This window comes from Bufo gargarizans, chromosome 5, assembly GCF_014858855.1.
Source record: "Bufo gargarizans isolate SCDJY-AF-19 chromosome 5, ASM1485885v1, whole genome shotgun sequence".
Taxonomy (NCBI): domain Eukaryota; kingdom Metazoa; phylum Chordata; class Amphibia; order Anura; family Bufonidae; genus Bufo; species Bufo gargarizans.
The window spans coordinates 1,583,728-1,600,444 of record NC_058084.1 but is presented as its reverse complement, the minus strand read 5'-3'; the positions used below and the strand labels follow the sequence as shown (position 1 = coordinate 1,600,444).

Sequence of the window (16,717 nt, the reverse complement as noted above, 5' to 3'; positions counted from 1 at the left end):
GACGCTCACTATCAGAGCTGCGCTCTCACACAGTCTCCTCATGCTGGACGCTCACTCTCAGAGCTGCGGTCTCACGCAGTCTCCTCACGCTGGATGCTCACTCTCAGAGCTGCGGTCTCACACAGTCTCATCATGCTGGGCGCTCACTCTCAGAGCTGCGGTCTCACAGTCTCCTCACTCTCAGAGCTGCGGTCTTACAGTCTCCTCACTCTGAGCTGCGGTCTCACAGTCTCCTCACTCTCAGAGCTGCGGTCTCAGGCAGTCTCCTCACTCTCAGAGCTGCGGTCTCACACAGTCTCCTCACTCTCAGAGCTGCGGTCTCACACAGTCTCCTCACTCTCAGAGCTGCGGTCTCACAGTCTCCTCACTCTCAGAGCTGTGGTCTCACGCAGTCTCCTCACTCTCAGAGCTGCGGTCTCAGGCAGTCTCCTCACTCTCAGAGCTGCGGTCTCACACAGTCTCCTCACTCTCAGAGCTGCGGTCTCACAGTCTCCTCACTCTCAGAGCTGCGGTCTCACAGTCTCCTCACTCTCAGTGCTGTGGTCTCACGCAGTCTCCTCACTCTCAGAGCTGCGGTCTCAGGCAGTCTCCTCACTCTCAGAGCTGCGGTCTCACAGTCTCCTCACTCTCAGAGCTGCGGTCTCACACAGTCTCCTCACTCTCAGAGCTGCGGTCTCACAGTCTCCTCACTCTCAGAGCTGCGGTCTCAGGCAGTCTCCTCACTCTCAGAGCTGCGGTCTCAGGCAGTCTCCTCACTCTCAGAGCTGCGGTCTCACACAGTCTCCTCACTCTCAGAGCTGCGGTCTCAGGCAGTCTCCTCACTCTCAGAGCTGCGGTCTCAGTCTCCTCACTCTCAGAGCTGCGGTCTCACAGTCTCCTCACTCTCAGAGCTGCGGTCTCAGGCAGCCTCCTCACTCTCAGAGCTGCGGTCTCAGGCAGTCTCCTCACTCTCAGAGCTGCGGTCTCACAGTCTCCTCACTCAGTGACTGCTCCTCTCTGGTGGTCTGTGCCCTTACTGCTCCTCCACATCAGGCCTGTAGGGGGCGCTCAGTCCCTTCAGTGAGGTGACAATAGATGTGACTGCGCTCGGCCGGACTGTAATAGCCTTATAATCACCAACATAGCAGCATGTCTCTACTCAGCCGACTGTCTATCTCTCTCCCCCCTTGTTTCCTCGGCCGTCTCTCTCTCTCTCCTCAGCAGTCTATCCCTCTCTTCAGCCGTCTCTCTCTCTCCTCAGCCGTCTCTCTCCTTATTAGCTGTCTCTCTCTTTTTTCAGCCGTCTTTCCCTCTCCTCAGCCGTCTCCCTCTCTCTTCAGCCGTCTTTCCCTCTCCTCAGCCGTCTCCCTCTCTCTTCAGCCGTCTTTCCCTCTCCTCAGCCGTCTCTCTCTCTCCTCAGCCGTCTTTCCCTCTCCTCAGCCGTCTCTCTCTCTCTCTCCTCAGCCGTCTCTCTCTCTCCTCAGCCGTCTTTCCCTCTCCTCAGCCGTCTCTCTCTCTTCAGCGGTCTTTCCCTCTCCTCAGCCGTCTCTTTCTCTTCAGCCGTCTCTCTCTCTTCAGCCGTCTCTCTCTCTCCTCAGCCGTCTCTCTCTCTCCTCAGCCGTCTCTCTCTCTCTCTTCAGCCGTCTCTCTCTCTTCAGCCGTCTTTCCCTCTTCTCAGCCGTCTCTCTCTCTCCTCAGCCGTCTCTCTCTCTTTTCAGCCGCCTTTCCCTCTCCTCAGCCGTCTCTCTCCTCAGCCGTCTCTCTCTCTCTCTTCAGCCGTCTCTCTCTCTTCAGCCGTCTTTCCCTCTCCTCAGCGGCTGAGGAGCAGCCGTCTCTCTCTCTTCAGCCGTCTTTCCCTCTCCTCAGCGGCTGAGGAGCAGCCGTCTCTCTCTCTTCAGCCGTCTTTCTCTCTTCAGCCGTCTCTCGCTCTCTCTCAGACTCCTCCCCCTCTGTCTCACTAGTTCCAGGATCTGGCTGCGGGGGCGTGGCGCTCGTCTCTGGGCGTGGCTCCCCTCGCCCCTCCCCCTCAGTATTTCAGGCTCGGGGATGGCTTCTCGCCGCGGACTCGGGATGCTGATGTTGCGGTGAGGAGACGGTACCGGGGATCCGCGGGAGGTCTGTGCCGGGGCCGCTGGGGGTGGTGCGGGGCCTGCGGAGGGGGCTGGGCGCTCACCTGTCTCCGCAGCCTCTCCTCCAGGTATGGGGGTCACTGCCCCTCACATTGATGGCACAGGGCGGGGGGTGCACGTTATCTGCAGTGCGGGGGCGGAGAGGGTACAGGCAGCATTAACCTCCGCCGGAGCTGCCTGCAGCACTGCAGAGCCTTCAGGAGGGGCCCCGTACACCGGCCTGTGGCCCCTGCAGGTGTAAGGACAAATGCTCAGGACATTATGGCACTTGGGAGAAAGATGTCCCCCCGGTGTAGAGCGGCAGAGACACCCCGAGCGCCAGAGACGCCCCCCCCGCGCCGCAAAGCGCCAGAGACGACTCCCCCCCGCGCCACAGACACCCTGAGCACCAGAGACGCCCCCCCCGCCGCAAAGCGCCAAAGACACCCTGAGCGCCAGAGACGCCCCCCTGCCGCAAAGCGCCAAAGACACCCTGAGCGCCAGAGACGACTCCCCCCCCGCGCAGAGCGCCAGAGACGACTCCCCCATGCAGAGCACCAGAGACACCCTGAGCGCCAGAGACGACCTCCCTCCGGCGCAAAGCGCAAGAGACGACTCCCCCCCGCGCAGAGCGCCAAAGACATCCTGAGCGCCAGAGACGCCCCCCCGCCGCAAAGCGCCAGAGACGACTCGCCCCCCCCGAGCCGGAGACACCCTGAGCGCCAGAGACGCCCCCCCCGCCGCAAAGCGCCAGAGACGACTCCCCCCCCGCGCCAGAAACACCCTGAGCGCCAGAGACGCCCCCCGCCGCAAAGCGCCAGAGACAACTCCCCCCCCCCCCGCGCCAGAGACACCCTGAGCGCCAGAAACGCCCCCCCGCCGCAAAGCGCCAAAGACACCCTGAGCACCAGAGACACCCTGAGCGCCAGAGACGACTCCCCCCCCCCCCCCGGCGCAAAGCGCCAGAGATGACCCCCCCCGCGCAGAGCGCCAGAGACGACTCCCCCACGCAGAGCGCCAGAGACACCCTGAGCGCCAGAGACGACCTCCCCCCGGCGCAAAGCGCAAGAGACGATTCCCCCCCGCGCAGAGCGCCAAAGACACCCTGAGCGCCAGAGACGCCCCCCCGCCGCAAAGCGCCAGAGACGACTCCCCCCCCCCCCCCCGCGCCAGAGACACCCTGAGCGCCAGAGACCCCCCTCTGCCGCAAAGCACCAGAGACGATTCCCCCCTCGCGCCAGAGACGCCGCCCCCGCCGCAAAGCGCCAGACGCCCCCCCGCTGCAAAGCGCCAAAGACACCCTGAGCGCCAGAGACGCCCCCCCGCCGCAAAGCGCCAAAGACACCCTGAGCGCCAGAGACGACCCCCCCCCCCGCACAGAGCGCCAGAGACGACCTCCCCCCCGGCGCAGAGCGCCAGAGACACCCTGAGCGCCAGAGACGCCCCCCCGCCGCAGAGTGCCAGAGACGTCTCCCCCTCCCCGCGCAGAGCGCCAGAGACGCCTCCCCCCCCCCCCCCGCGCAGAGCGCCAGAGACACCCTGAGCGCCAGAGACGACCTCCCCCCCGGCGCAGAGCGCCAGAGACGACTCCCCCCACGCGCCAGAGACACCCTGAGCGCCAGAGACGCCCCCCCGCCGCAAAGCGCCAGAGACGACTCCCCCCGCGCCAGAGACACCCTGAGCGCCAGAGACGCCCCCCCGCCGCAAAGCGCCAGCGACGCCTCCCCCCCTCGCAGAGCGCCAGAGACGACCCCCCCCCCCGCACGCAGAGCGCCAGAGACGACCTCCCCCCCGGCGCAGAGCGCCAGAGACACCCTGAGCGCCAGAGACGCCCCCCCGCCGCAGAGTGCCAGAGACGTCTCCCCCTCCCCGCGCAGAGCGCCAGAGACGCCTCCCCCCCCCCCCGCGCAGAGCGCCAGAGACACCCTGAGCGCCAGAGACGACCTCCCCCCGGCGCAGAGCGCCAGAGACGACTCCCCCCACGCGCCAGAGACACCCTGAGCGCCAGAGACGCCCCCCCGCCGCAAAGCGCCAGAGACGACTCCCCCCGCGCCAGAGACACCCTGAGCGCCAGAGACGCCCCCCCGCCGCAAAGCGCCAGCGACGCCTCCCCCCCTCGCAGAGCGCCAGAGACGACCCCCCCCCCCCGCGACGCAGAGCGCCAGAGACAACCCCCCCCAGCTCAAGGAGCCAGAGACGACCCTTCCCCCCCCCCCCCCCCCCCCCCCCCCGGTGCGAAGCGCCAGAGACGACCCCCCCGGTGCAAAGCGCCAGAGACGACCCCCCCCGGCGCACAGCGCCAGAGACGACCCCCCCGGCGCAAAGCGCCAGAGACGACCCCCCCGGCGCAAAGCGCCAGAGACGACTCCCCCCCCCCATGCAGAGCGCCAGAGACACCCTGAGCGCCAGAGACGAAACCCCTTCCCCGGCGCAAAGCGCCAGAGACGACTCCCCCCCTCGCAGAGCGCCAGAGACGACCCCCCCCACACGCAGAGCGCCAGAGACAACCCCCCAGCGCAAGGAGCCAGAGACGACCCTCCCCCCCCCCCCCCCGGTGCGAAGCGCCAGAGACGACCCCCCCGGCGCAAAGCGCCAGAGACGACCCCCCCCCCGGCGCACAGCGCCAGAGACGACCCCCCCGACGACCCCCCCGGCGCAAAGCGCCAGAGACGACTCCCCCCCCCCATGCAGAGCGCCAGAGACACCCTGAGCGCCAGAGACGACTCCCCCCCCCCCCCATGCAGAGCGCCAGAGACACCCTGAGCGCCAGAGACGAAACCCCTTCCCCGGCGCAAAGCGCCATAGACGACTCGCCCACGCGCAGAGTGCCAGAGACACCCTGAGCGCCAGAGACGCCCCCCCCGCCGCAAAGCGCCAGAGACGACTCTTCCCCCCGCGCAGAGTGCCAGAGACACCTTGAGCGCCAGAGACGACAACCCCCCCGCGCAGAGCGCCAGAGACACCCTGAGCGCCAGAGATGACCTCCCCCCCCGGCGCAAAGCGCCAGAGACAACCCCCCCCCGGCACAAAACGCCAGAGACGACAACCCCGCCGCAAAGCGCCAGAGACGACTCCCCCCGCGCCAGAGACACCCTGAGCGGCAGAGACGCCCCCCCGCCGCAAAGCGCCAGCGACGCCTCCCCCCCTCGCAGAGCGCCAGAGACGCCCCCCCCCCCCGCACGCAGAGCGCCAGAGACAACCCCCCCCCAGCGCAAGGAGCCAGAGACGACCCCCCCCCCCCGGTGCGAAGCGCCAGAGACGACCCCCCCCCCGGCGCAAAGCGCCAGAGACGACCCCCCCCCGGCGCACAGCGCCAGAGACGACCCCCCGGCGCAAAGCGCCAGAGACGACCCCCCCGGCGCAAAGCGCCAGAGACGACTCCCCCCCCCATGCAGAGCGCCAGAGACACACTGAGCGCCAGAGACGAAAGCCCTTCCCCGGCGCAAAGCGCCAGAGACGACTGCCCCACGCGCAAAGTGCCAGAGACACCCTGAGCGCAAGAGACGCCCCCCCGCCGCAAAGCGCCAGAGACGACTCTTCCCCCCGCGCAGAGTGCCAGAGACACCTTGAGCGCCAGAGACGACTCCCCCCGCGCCAGAGACACCCTGAGCGGCAGAGACGCCCCCCCGCCGCAAAGCGCCAGCGACGCCTCCCCCCCTCGCAGAGCGCCAGAGACGACCCCCCCCCCGCACGCAGAGCGCCAGAGACAACCCCCCCAGCGCAAGGAGCCAGAGACGACCCCCCCCCCCCCCCCGGTGCGAAGCGCCAGAGACGACCCCCCCCGGCGCAAAGCGCCAGAGACGACCCCCCCCCGGCGCACAGCGCCAGAGACGACCCCCCGGCGCAAAGCGCCAGAGACGACTCCCCCCCCCCATGCAGAGCGCCAGAGACACACTGAGCGCCAGAGACGAAAGCCCTTCCCCGGCGCAAAGCGCCAGAGACGACTCCCCCACGCGCAGAGTGCCAGAGACACCCTGAGCGCAAGAGACGCCCCCCCGCCGCAAAGCGCCAGAGACGACTCTTCCCCCCGCGCAGAGTGCCAGAGACACCTTGAGCGCCAGAGACGACAACCCCCCCGCGCAGAGCGCCAGAGACACCCTGAGCGCCAGAGACGAAAACCCCCCCGCGCAGAGCGCCAGAGACACCCTGAGCGCCAGAGACGACCTCCCCCCGCGGCGCAAAGCACCAGAGACAACCCCCCCCCGGCACAAAGCGCCAGAGACGACAACCCCGCCGCAAAGCGCCAGAGACGACTCCCCCCGCGCCAGAGACACCCTGAGCGGCAGAGACGCCCCCCCCGCCGCAAAGCGCCAGCGACGCCTCCCCCCCCTCGCAGAGCGCCAGAGACAACCCCCCCCAGCGCAAGGAGCCAGAGACGACCCCCCCCCCCCCCCCCCCGGTGCGAAGCGCCAGAGACGACCCCCCCCCGGCGCAAAGCGCCAGAGACGACCCCCCCCCCGGCGCAAAGCGCCAGAGACGACTCCCCCCCCCCCATGCAGAGCGCCAGAGACACACTGAGCGCCAGAGACGAAAGCCCTTCCCCGGCGCAAAGCGCCAGAGACGACTCCCCCACGCGCAGAGTGCCAGAGACACCCTGAGCGCAAGAGACGCCCCCCCGCCGCAAAGCGCCAGAGACGACTCTTCCCCCCGCGCAGAGTGCCAGAGACACCTTGAGCGCCAGAGACGACAACCCCCCCGCGCAGAGCGCCAGAGACACCCTGAGCGCCAGAGACGAAAACCCCCCCGCGCAGAGCGCCAGAGACACCCTGAGCGCCAGAGACGACCTCCCCCCGCGGCGCAAAGCACCAGAGACAACCCCCCCCCCCGGCACAAAGCGCCAGAGACGACAACCCCGCCGCAAAGCGCCAGAGACGACTCCCCCCGCGCCAGAGACACCCTGAGCGGCAGAGACGCCCCCCCGCCGCAAAGCGCCAGCGACGCCTCCCCCCCTCGCAGAGCGCCAGAGACAACCCCCCCCAGCGCAAGGAGCCAGAGACGACCCCCCCCCCCCCCCCCCCCGGTGCGAAGCGCCAGAGACGACCCCCCCCGGCGCAAAGCGCCAGAGACGACCCCCCCCCCGGCGCAAAGCGCCAGAGACGACTCCCCCCCCCCCATGCAGAGCGCCAGAGACACACTGAGCGCCAGAGACGAAAGCCCTTCCCCGGCGCAAAGCGCCAGAGACGACTCCCCCACGCGCAGAGTGCCAGAGACACCCTGAGCGCAAGAGACGCCCCCCCGCCGCAAAGCGCCAGAGACGACTCTTCCCCCCGCGCAGAGTGCCAGAGACACCTTGAGCGCCAGAGACGACAACCCCCCCGCGCAGAGCGCCAGAGACACCCTGAGCGCCAGAGACGACCTCCCCCCCCGGCGCAAAGCGCCAGAGACAACCCCCCCCCCCCCCCGGCACAAAGCGCCAGAGACGACACCCCCCGGAGCAGAGCGCCAGAGACGACTCCGCCCCCCCCCCCCCCCCCCCCCCGTGCAGAGCGCCAGAGACACCCTGAGCGCCAGAGACGAAACACCCCCCCCGGCGCAAAGCGCCAGAGACGACTCCCCCCACGCGCTGAGTGCGAGAGACACCCTGAGCGCCAGAGACGCCCCCCCCCTGCCGCAAAGCGCCAGAGACGACTCCCCCCCCCTCCCCCCCGCTCGGAGCACCAGAGACACCCTGAGCGCCAGAGACGACTCTTCCCCCCGCGCAGAGCGCCAGAGACGAAACCCCCCCGGACGCCAGAGACGAAACCCGCACTGTGTACCGCAGTCATACCTGCGCCAAAAATGTCCCCCGCACTGTGTACCGCAGTTGTACCTGGACCCTGCGCCGAACACGTCCCCCGCACTGTGTACCGCAGTTGTACCTGGACCCTGCGCCGAACACGTCCCCCGCACTGTGTACCGCAGTTGTACCTGGACCCTGCGCCGAACACGTCCCCCGCACTGTGTACCGCAGTTGTACCTGGACCCTGCGCCGAACACGTCCCCCGCACTGTGTACCGCAGTCGTACCTGGACCCTGCGCCGAACACGTCCCCCGCACTGTGTACCGCAGTCGTACCTGCACCAAACACATTCCTGAAACACTTCCTCGGCCTACCACGGAGCGGGCCCATGCAGATGCCGGGAGTCCTGGATGGTGTCAGGAAGCTTCAGAAAGGGGCCTCTTTTTTTCTCTTTACTGTGGGGCCCACTGTCCCCTAGGTTCCCCCTGGGTTCGGTCTCTCTCTGCACCTCAGGGGCGCAGGGTCCTCCGGCCCTGGGGATTATGGGGCAGTGCACATAGTATTAGGTCTTTCGCAGTGACAGTGGTCGTGTGATAGCGCCATCATGTGACTGGACCGCACATTGTGCCGTTATAAGGTGTAATTCATCTGTCAGACAGCTGGGGTGGTTATAGCGGGGGCGGGTGTTCTGGTTATAGCGGGGGCGGGTGTTCTGGTTATAGCGGGGGCGGGTGTTCTGGTTATAGCGGGGGCGGGTGTTCTGGTTATAGCGGGGGAGGGTGTTCTGGTTATAGCGGGGGCTGGTGTTCTGGTTATAGCGGGGGCGGGTGTTCTGGTTATAGCGGGGGCGGTGTTCTGTTATAGCTGGGGCGGGTGTTCTGGTTATAGCGAGGTGGCGTTTTGGTTATAGGACGGAGGCGTTTTGGTTATAGGACGGAGGCGTTTTGGTTATAGGACGGAGGCGTTTCCGTTATAGGACGGGGGCGTTCTGGTTATAGGACGGGGGCGTTCTGGTTATAGGATGGAGGTGTTGTGGTTGTAGCGGGGGGGGGGTGTTGTGGTTGTAGCGGGGAGGCGTTGTGGTTGTAGCGGGGGGGTGTTGTGGTTGTAGCGGGGAGGCGTTGTGGTTGTAGCGGGGGGGGGGTGTTGTGGTTGTAGCGGGGAGGTGTTGTGGTTGTAGCGGGGGAGGTGTTGTGGTTGTAGCGGGGAGGTGTTGTGGTTGTAGTGGGGAGGTGTTGTGGTTGTAGCGGGGGGGGGGGTGTTGTGGTTGTAGGGGGGGGGTGTTGTGGTTGTAGCGGGGGGGGGGGGGTGTTGTGGTTGTAGCGGGGGGGGGGTGTTGTGGTTGTAGCGGGGGGGGGGGGTGTTGTGGTTGTAGCGATGGGGGGGTGTTGTGGTTGTAGGGGGGGGGGGTGTTGTGGTTGTAGCGGGGAGGTGTTGTGGTTGTAGCGGGGGGGTGTTGTGGTTGTAGCGGGGGGGGGGTGTTGTGGTTGTAGCGGGGGGGGGGGGGTGTTGTGGTTGTAGCGGGGAGGTGTTGTGGTTGTAGCGGGGGGGTGTTGTGGTTGTAGCGGGGGGGGGGTGTTGTGGTTGTAGGGGGGGGGTGTTGTGGTTGTAGCGGGGGGGGTGTTGTGGTTGTAGCAGGGGGGGGTGTTGTGGTTGTAGCGGGGAGGTGTTGTGGTTGTAGCGGGGGGTGTTGTGGTTGTAGCGGGGGGGTGTTGTGGTTGTAGCGGGGAGGTGTTGTGGTTGTAGCGGGGAGGTGTTGTGGTTGTAGCGGGGGGGGTGTTGTGGTTGTAGCGGGGGGGGTGTTGTGGTTGTAGCGGGGGGGTGTTGTGGTTGTAGCGGGGAGGCGTTCCGGTTATAGTGCAGAGGTGTAAGTTCTCCTTGATTTGCTGTGTGGAGGGTGACTGGAGTGGTCAGCGGTCAGTCTGCAGAGCTGCTGTAGTCCTCGGTGGCGGGCACTGGCTATCCTCTCTCTATCTGGTCATAGCTGTAGCTTAACATTTGATGTTCTTTCTGCATTGAAAGCAGGGATGAGCGTCCACCAGATACAAGGGCACCTGCTTATCCCATGTGAATCAATAGGATGATATCTGAGGATTTGATATGGATGTCAGACAAGGATGGATCTATAGTCTCCTGCCTATGGAAAATTAGGACATGGCGCCTGATGGGACATTAAAGAGGACCTGTCACAAAAAAATGCAGTGCAATCTGAAAGCACCATGTTATAGAGCAGGTGAAACTGAGCAGATTATCGGTACAGGGGGAGGAGTTATCAGTGACAGCTATCAGTACAGGAGGAGGAGTTATCAGTGACAGCTATCAGTACAGGAGGAGGAGTTATCAGTGACAGCTATCAGTACAGGAGGAGGAGTTATCAGTGACAGCTATCAGTACAGGAGGAGGAGTTATCATTGACAGCTATCAGTACAGGGGGAGGGGTTATCAGTGACAGCTATCAGTACAGGAGGAGGGGTTATCAGTGACTGACGGCTATCTCTCTATACACACAATGCTATCAATCACTGATAACTCCTCCTCCTGTACCGATAGCCCATTTATATTCTTGTACAGGTTAATCATGTCCCCCCTCAGACGTCTCTTTTCAATACTAAATAAATTCAATTCTTTTAATCTTTCTCCATACCTCAGACCCTCCAGGCCCCTTATCAGTTTAGTCGCTCTCCTCTGTACTCTCTCCAGCTCCAGGGCCTCCTTTCTATGGACTGGTGCCCAGAACTGGACTGCGTATTCCAGATGAGGCCGCACCAGCGCTTTGTGGTAATATTACATCCCTGCCCCGCGAGTCCACGCCTCGTATAATGCATGACAATATCCTGGTGGCCTTAGAAGCAGCTGATTGACATTGTGCTGTTATTTAATCTACCATCCACAAGGACCCCCAAATCCTTCTCTATAAGTGACTCTCCCAGTGCTACATCCCCTAGGACAGTGATGGCGAACCTATGGCACGGGTGGGCACCCGCACTGTGAAAAAAGTCTATGGTGTACCAATATCCCTTAGACTTTTCCTGCCATTCATCCGCACAGGGCACTGAATGTAGGCAGGATATTATAGGTAAATGATAAAGTACATCGAAGATATACTATATTCAACTATAGTATTCAGGGTAAATTGCCGTGTTGGCACTTTACGATAAATATGTGGGTTTTGCGTTGCAGTTTGGGCACTCGGCCTCTAAAAGGTTCGACATCACTGCCCTAGGACATATGAAGCGCGGAGATTATTACTGCCAAGATGCAGAACTTCACATTTGTCCACATTGAACCTTATTTGCCAAGTTGATGCCCAATCACTCAGTGTCCACGTCAGCATAGACCGTACAGTATTACACAGCTCAGTGTCATCTGCAAAAATAGATATGGTACTACTACTCCCATCCTTGATATCATTAATAAATAAATTAAATAATAAAGGGCCCAGCACTGAACCTTGGGGTCACCACTTATACCCGGGACCATTCTGAATAGGAATCATTGACCACAACTCTCAATCCAATTACAAACAATACTTTCCGAGCCTAAAGACCTTACTTTACTTATTAAGCGTCTATGAGGGGCAGGATCAAAAGCCTCTGCAAAATCCAGAAACACTACATCCACAGCCGCCCCTCTGTCCAGGCTACTACTCACCTCACTACATCCACAGCCGCCCCTCTGTCCAGGCTACTACTCACCTCACTACATCCACAGCCGCCCCTCTGTCCAGGCTACTACTCACCTCACTACATCCACAGCCGCCCCTCTGTCCAGGCTACTACTCACCTCACTACATCCACAGCCGCCCCTCTGTCCAGGCTTCTACTCACCTCACTACATCCACAGCCGCCCCTCTGTCCAGGCTACTACTCACCTCACTACATCCACAGCCGCCCCTCTGTCCAGGCTACTACTCACCTCACTATATCCACAGCCGCCCCTCTGTCCAGGCTACTACTCACCTCACTACATCCACAGCCGCCCCTCTGTCCAGACTACTACTCACCTCACTACATCCACAGCCGCCCCTCTGTCCAGGCTACTACTCACCTCACTACATCCACAGCCGCCCCTCTGTCCAGGCTACTACTCACCTCACTACATCCACAGCCGCCCCTCTGTCCAGGCTTCTACTCACCTCACTACATCCACAGCCGCCCCTCTGTCCAGGCTTCTACTCACCTCACTACATCCACAGCCGCCCCTCTGTCCAGGCTACTTCTTACCTCACTATATCCACAGCCGCCCCTCTGTCCAGGCTACTACTCACCTCACTACATCCACAGCCGCTCCTCTGTCCAGGCTTCTACTCACCTCACTACATCCACAGCCGCCCCTCTGTCCAGGCTACTTCTTACCTCACTACATCCACAGCCACCCCTCTCTCCAGGCTACAACTCATCTCACTACATCCACAGCCGCCCCTCTGTCCAGGCTTCTACTCACCTCACTACATCCACAGCCGCCCCTCTGTCCTGGCTTCTACTCACCTCACTACATCCACAGCGGCCCCTCTGTCCAGACTTCTACTCACCTCACTACATCCACAGCCGCCCCTCTGTCCAGGCTTCAACTAACCTCACTATATCCACAGCTGCCCCTCTCTCCAGGCTACTTCTTACCTCACTACATCCACAGCCGCCCCTCTGTCCAGGCTACTACTTACCTCACTACATCCACAGCCCCCCTCTGTCCAGGCTACTACTCACCTCACTATATCCACAGCCGCCCCTCTGTCCAGGCTTCTACTCACCTCACTACATCCACAGCTGCCCCTCTGTCCAGGCTACTACTCACCTCACTACATCCACAGCCGCCCCTCTGTCCAGGCTACTACTCACCTCACTACATCCACAGCCGCCCCTCTGTACAGGCCACTACTCACCTCACTACATCCACAGCCGCCCCTCTGTCCAGGCTTCTACTCACCTCACTACATCCACAGCCGCCCCTCTGTACAGGCCACTACTCACCTCACTACATCCACAGCCGCCCCTCTCTCCAGGCTACAACTCATCTCACTACATCCACAGCCGCCCCTCTGTACAGGCCACTACTCGCCTCACTACATCCACAGCCACCCCTCTGTCCAGGCTACTACTTACCTCACTACATCCACAGCCGCCCCTCTGTCCAGGCTTCTACTCACCTCACTACATCCACAGCCGCCCCTCTGTCCATGCTTCTACTCACCTCACTACATCCACAGCCGCCCCTCTGTCCAGGCTTCTACTCACCTCACTACATCCACAGCCGCCCCTCTGTCCATGTTTCTACTCACCTCACTACATCCACAGCCGCCCCTCTGTCCAGGCTACTACTCGCCTCACTACATCCACAGCCGCCCCTCTGTCCAGGCTTCTACTCACCTCACTACATCCACAGCCGCCCCTCTGTCCAGGCTTCTACTCACCTCACTACATCCACAGCCGCCCCTCTGTCCAGGCTTCTACTTACCTTACTACATCCACAGCCGCCCCTCTGTCCACGCTACTACTCACCTCACTACATCCACAGCCGCCCTTCTGTCCAGGCTTTTACTCACCTCACTACATCCACAGCCGCCCCTCTGTCCAGGCTTCTACTTACCTCACTACATCCACAGCCGCCCCTCTGTCCAGGCTTTTACTCACCTCACTACATCCACAGCCGCCCCTCTGTCCAGGCTTTACTCACCTCACTACATCCACAGCCGCCCCTCTGTCCAGGCTTCTACTTACCTCACTACATCCACAGCCGCCCTTCTGTCCAGGCTTTTACTCACCTCACTACATCCACAGCCGCCCCTCTGTCCAGGCTTCTACTTACCTCACTACATCCACAGCCGCCCCTCTGTCCAGGCTACTACTCACCTCATTACATCCACAGCCGCCCCTCTGTCCAGGCTACTACTCACCTCACTACATCCACAGCCGCCCCTCTGTCCAGGCTTCTACTCACCTCACTACATCCACAGCCGCCCCTCTGTCCAGGCTTTTACTCACCTCACTACATCCACAGCCGCCCCTCTGTCCAGGCTTTTACTCACCTCACTACATCCACAGCCGCCCCTCTGTCCAGGCTTCTACTTACCTCACTACATCCACAGCCGCCCTTCTGTCCAGGCTTTTACTCACCTCACTACATCCACAGCCGCCCCTCTGTCCAGGCTTCTACTTACCTCACTACATCCACAGCCGCCCCTCTGTCCAGGCTACTACTCACCTCATTACATCCACAGCCGCCCCTCTGTCCAGGCTACTACTCACCTCACTACATCCACAGCCGCCCCTCTGTCCAGGCTTCTACTCACCTCACTACATCCACAGCCGCCCCTCTGTCCAGGCTTTTACTCACCTCACTACATCCACAGCCGCCCCTCTGTCCAGGCTTTTACTCACCTCACTACATCCACAGCCGCCCCTCTGTCCAGGCTTCTACTTACCTCACTACATCCACAGCCGCCCTTCTGTCCAGGCTTTTACTCACCTCACTACATCCACAGCCGCCCCTCTGTCCAGGCTTCTACTTACCTCACTACATCCACAGCCGCCCCTCTGTCCAGGCTACTACTCACCTCATTACATCCACAGCCGCCCCTCTGTCCAGGCTACTACTCACCTCACTACATCCACAGCCGCCCCTCTGTCCAGGCTTCTACTCACCTCCTCATACTGTAAATACAAATCAGGTTAGTCTGACAACTTCTGTCCTTGGTAAACCCATGCTGGTTATCACTTATATTATATACAGTCACATACTCCTGTATATAGTCCCTTAAGAGTCCTTCAAACATTTTTCCCACAACAGAAGTTAAACTAACTGGTCTATAATTACCTGTGAAGGACCTTGATCCTTTTTTGAATATGGGCACCACGTTTGCCTTGCGCCAATCACTTGGCACTACCGTTACCTAGAGAATCCTTAAAAATTATAAACAGAGGCAGAGCAATGACTGAACGGAGCTCTTTAAGCACTCCTGGGTGTAATCCATCTGGACCCGGAGCCTTGTTCACATTTGCCCTATTTATCTTGTCTTGGACCATATCTACAGTTAGCCATTGAGTATATTACTGGATGTACTAACAGCCCCGGCGCCACAGATATCAGCTCCTTTCTCTTATTTTGTATATACAGAGCAAAAAAATATATTTAGGAACTCTGCCTTTTTCTTATCTTCAGTGACTACTCCCCTTTACCATTATTTAGAGGTTCTACCTGCTCAGACATAGGTTTTTTAGCATTTATATATTTAAAAAACTTTTTGGGATTTGTTTTGCTTTCTTTTGCTGCCTGCTGTTCGTTTTGTATCTTGTAAGTGTAATATTATTACAGGTTACAGTCACTGGATGTCTGTACTGTAATATTATTACAGGTTATAGACACTGGATGTCTGGTGTAACGGATCTCCTGGCCCCCCGACTGGGTACCTCCCTTGATGGCTGCTCCTAGCGCTTCCCGAGGGCTCCAAGCACTCCACTTTACGCCGTAAGCACTGCCGACCCCACAGACCGCCGCAGTTTGGTTGGGATCTCGCCGTCTTCTACCCACCCTGGACCTACGACAGGGTTCCAGTGGGTGAACCTCTTCTTCAGAGAGCGATGCAGGAACAAGCTCCTAAAAGAGCTCAGGGATTATAGCCGGGGAGTATACAGCGTATAGCATTCCCCAGTGTAGATGCAGCCTTTCCCCCCACACACGAGACGAGGCTCTATGTTGAGGGTAAAACAGGGACTCTTTAATGGGGCTACATGTCAGCCTTATATGCAGGTCTTCCAGCAAGGGACCCTCCCCTGGGGAAGACTGAGACAGTTTATACATTAGCCAATCAACAATCCCAGCAATTTTTTCACAACCCCCCCTCTGCCTGTGATTCAATTAACAAACACAATAGTCTCTGCCTGTGATTCAATTAACAAACACAATGGGCTCTGCCTGTGATTCAATTAACAAACACAATGGGCTCTGCCTGTGATTCAATTAACAAACACAATGGACTAACTTAATCACTCACAGGCAGAAAACACACATTTTTCCTCAAAATATAGAAAACACCCCAAAACCCCACATATCCCCATAAATGATACATCCCTGGATAGCTCTGATCTGGGCGAACAACATATCCAGAAATCACTCAGATCCGAGCAGGGGTTCCCGAATTCCACGGAAGTCACATTTGGACGACCACAAGCATGGCTTTCCTGCCCAAAACAGTTCCACAGATTTAGGCCTCATGCACACGGCCGGGTTCCACAGTCCGCTCTCGGCCGCAGAACACGGCCGTGTGCATGAGGCCTTAGGCTGTGCGGCCGGTCTGTCTTCTCCTTCAAAGTTGAAGTATATGGGCCATAATCCTGGGGCAAGAGGCTGGCAACCAAGCCCCTCCAAATCCCAGTGGCGAGGTTATTTCCGCCACATCTGGAGTGTAATATTATTACAGGTAAGGCTACTTTCACACTGGCGTTTTGGTTTCCGTTTCTGAGATCCGTTCAGGGCTCAGTGTCCAAAACGGATCAGTTTTTCCCTAATGCGTTCTGAATGGAAAAGGATCCGCTCAGAATGCATCAGTTTGCCTCCGATCCGTCTCCGTTCCGCTCTGGAGGCCGCCTGCAGCGCTTTGGTGTCCGTCTGACGAAACTGAGTCAAACGGATCCGTCCTGGCACACAATGCAAGTCAAGGGGACGGATCCGTTTTCACTGCCACAATAGAAAACAGATCCGTCCTCTATTGACTTTCAATGGTGTTCAGGAGCCAATGGTGTTGGCTATGTTACAGATAATACAAACAGATCCGCCCTGGCTATATAAGACATAATACAAACGGATCCGCCCTGGCTATATAAGACATAATACAAACTGATCCGCCCTGGCTTTATAAGACATAATACAAACGGATCCGCCCTGGCTATATAAGACATAATACAAACGGATCCGC

At 60.4% G+C, this 16,717-nt stretch overlaps 1 protein-coding gene across 3 annotated transcripts in view; it reads left to right on the top strand.

Moving 5' to 3' along the window:
• Positions 1-2,074: 2,074 nt before the first annotated feature.
• PLEC (plectin) overlaps positions 2,075-16,717 on the top strand; it is a 235,977-nt gene continuing 221,334 nt past the window's right edge. For all 3 annotated transcript variants that reach the window (XM_044294598.1, XM_044294596.1, XM_044294595.1), the window contains exon 1: positions 2,075-2,176. The gene's annotated coding sequence lies outside the window, so the exon portion shown is untranslated. The remainder of the gene's footprint in view (positions 2,177-16,717) is intronic.